At 41.6% G+C, this 3,697-nt stretch overlaps 1 protein-coding gene across 1 annotated transcript in view; it reads right to left on the bottom strand.

The window, feature by feature from the left end:
• LOC106878785 (serine-aspartate repeat-containing protein F-like) overlaps nucleotides 1–3,697 on the bottom strand; it is a 15,203-nt gene that overhangs the window by 11,241 nt on the left and 265 nt on the right. The window lies entirely within an intron of this gene.

Genomic DNA, 3,697 nt, shown 5'->3' on the forward strand with positions numbered 1-3,697 from the left:
ATCATCATCATCATCATCATCGTCGTTTAACGTCCGCTTTCCATGCTGGCATGGGTTGGACGATTTGACTGAGGACTGGTGAAACCGGATGGCAACACCAGGCTCCAATCTGATTTGGCAGAGTTTCTACAGCCGGATGCCCTTCCTAACGCCAACCACTCTGAGAGTGTAGTGGGTGCTTTTACATGCCACCGGCACGAAGGCCAGTCAGGCGGTACTGGCAACGGCCACGCTCAAAATGGTGCATCTTATGTGCCACCCGCACAAGAACCAGTCCAGGGGCACTGGCAACGATCTTACTTGGCTTGCCGGGTCTTCTCACACACAGCACGTTTCCAAAGGTCTCGGTCAATAGTCATCGCCTCGGTGAGGCCCAATGTACGAAGGTCTTGCCTCACCACCTCAGCCCAGGTCTTCCTGGGCCTACCTCTTCCACGGGTTCCCTCAATCTCTTATTTTTAACCTGTTTCAGTCATTGGACTGCAGCCATAATGGAGCACCACTTTGAAGAGATCGACCCCGGACTTGCTATTCTTAAGTCTACCAAATTTACTCGCATGGCATTGGTGGGCCTAGGGCTGAAGTAGAAGACACTTGTCTCAGGTGTCGCGTAGTGGGACTGAACCCAAAATTACATGGTAGCAACGGAAGCCACTGAACCACACAGCCATGTAAAAAACATGTATGTATATCTATCTATATATGGCTGTGTGGTTAAGAAGTTTATCTATGGACCCTTTTGATTACTATTTGGTTCTGGTTGACCCCCATAGCCATTCAATGTTGAGCCCTTTAGCATTTAAACCAGCCATATCCAGCCCAAACGTGCCTCCTGTTTCATAATGGCCGGATCTAGTTCTCTCACATCTATCCTACAAAGTCGTTCTAAATATAGACAGCAACATCATCAAAATCTGAAATCTATGAGATAATACATTTATTCAAGGACTTTCGAGCGAGATCGTTGCCAGTGTCCCTGGACTGGCTCTTGTGCGGGTGGCACATAAAATACACCATTTTGAGCGTGGCCGTTGCCAGTACCGCCTGACTGGAATAAGTTTTACATCTGTCACAGTAATTTGAACACATGAGGGTTAAAAACAAGTTTTACAGAAACCTCTTACAAAATTCCTCTTTTCTTATTTACACATTCCCTTGCGTAGGCTTAACTATGTAAAACGTGGTTCTCAACCATTTTTATTTATCTCTGGAACCTGTTGATTCCTATTTTGTTCTGGTGGATGCCCCATAGCCATTCTGTGTTTAAAAATTAGTTTTCTAGAAACATCTTCCAAAATTCCTATTTTGTTTATCACACATCCCCCCTTGTATGCGTTGAACTATGTAGAACGTCTGAAAGAGAAACCTAGCTGTTTCTTGCGACAAACAACTCAAGCAAAACTTTACGCTTTTACTTGTTTCAGTCATTTGACTGCGGCCATGCTGGAGCACCGCCTTTAGTCGAGCAAATCGACCCCAGGACTTATTCTTTGTAAGCCTAGTACTTATTCTATTGGTCACTTTTTGCCGAACCGCTAAGTTACGGGGACGTAAACACACCAGCATCGGTTGTCAAGCGAAGTTGGGGGGGGGGACAAACACAGACACACAAACATATACATACGACGGGCTTCTTTCAGTTTCCGTCTACCAAATCCACTCACAAGGCTTTGGTCGGCCCGAGGCTATAGCAGAAGACACTTGCCCAAGGTGCCACGCAGTGGGACTGAACCCAGAACCATGTGGTTGGTAAGCAAGCTACTTACCACACAGCCAAAATTCAAGTATGGATCCCCATTTTACTATTTTGCTAGCATGCCACCCTACCCCACTCCCAAATATTATATGGATCCCCAGGGGTCATAAGGACCCCGTGGATCATAGAACCACTGCACAAAATGGAAAAAACTTAAATCCTAAGAGACATACATGCATACACACATCCAAGTCGCTATGGGAGATAAACGTGTGTGTGTGTGTGTAAGCGCGTGTGTGAGTATGTGTTTAGACTAGATTTTAAAGTCGGTAAATGAGTCATTGTTAATATCAACTCTTTATATGGAAAGAGGTTATACGGAATTGAGGACGGCGAGTGTGTGTGTATGTCTAAGTGTACTAGCATCGGTCACTCAGCAACTAGTGCAAATTATATATATATATATATATATATTGAAATCGTGCGTGGGTGTGTATAAAACATACAGGAAATCAAGTCTGCAAATTTTTATATATATATACGGAAGTAAAGACCTCGTACGTGTGTATACACAGACCATACACAATCACTAAATACGTATATATAGAGGGTTAAAGCTTTTAATGTATCAGTGACTATACGTGTATGTAGAGAGATATAACACCGACATAGACGTATTATGTATGTGTATATATATATATATATATATAAACAGAGTGCTTGTATATATTTATATACATACAGACATACACAGGGTAGCAAAGGGAATATAAGAACAATCGTTACTAAAGTGACCATTTTACGTGTGCCTTTTGGTTAGATTTTCAGGTTTGAAGGGGGACCTTCCCTTCATCCCAACCGTCTAGGAATCCCTATAACAAAAAGGCCACAATCAGTTCCCTGCCTCTTCACAAACCGATTAAAAAAAGAAAAAGAAACACACACACACGTGTAGATACGGCTAATAATTACAGGTTTGCACCTCCCCACGTCTTTCTGGTAATTTTTTAAATAAAATTTAGCGGATGAATTTTCGAAAGAATAGAATTAGGACTCGTATCCTAAGATCGTCGATTTCGGGACTAGTATCGAAAGATCGCCATATATATATATATATATATATATATATATATATATATATATATATATAATACAAAGAATATATATACATGTATACACACATATATGTACATACTTACATCTACATGTGTATATACATGCATATCAGGGTACAGGACGTTAGAACAATAAACTACAGACAACGGAACGAACACATAGGAAAACGGAAAGCCCCTTGGAATATCCCTTCATCAGCTGTCTCTATTCTATCTAGACGTTTCGAAGACCATATATATATATATATATATGTGTGTGTGTGTGTGTTTATCAAATTGAGTCATCTTGTTCCATTTCGCAAAGGGTTTGCAAGGCACTAAGCAGGCCTCAAGAGACACACTCGTGTCCATAGAACAGGATTACCGCTTTATTTTACTGAATTCCCTTTTTGTCGTTCAAGACGAGAGAATCCATCATGGATAAGATAGATAGATAGAGAGATATGGCATGCTCAAGCTTGGCTCCAGTTAAATGACTGAAACAAGTAAAAGATATATATTACCGGAAGGTAATGAAAACACTCCATACTTGCACCACCGAGATACACAAACACAGAAGTGGTATCTTGGACTGTGATCTTTCAGCTCATATATCAAAAACCGATACATAGGCATGTTTACAAGACAATACAGAGGGCAGACATTACATATAACACACATCACACGTGCTTATAAGCTAGATCAGAGAGAACGGGTGACAGATAGATAGGGAGCTGGACAGATTAGGCCACAAACTCGCCCATACACGAGTACTGATGCCTCGCCCAATGCCTCTACGAGGTCACTTCACCTACAAGACAGCAACAGGATCAACAGAAATCTCCTTGAAACCACACCCAGCCATTACAAACCAGGAAGGACACACGAAATAATATATACTGTCCTA

Source organism: Octopus bimaculoides, chromosome 30, assembly GCF_001194135.2.
Source record: "Octopus bimaculoides isolate UCB-OBI-ISO-001 chromosome 30, ASM119413v2, whole genome shotgun sequence".
NCBI lineage: Eukaryota > Metazoa > Mollusca > Cephalopoda > Octopoda > Octopodidae > Octopus > Octopus bimaculoides.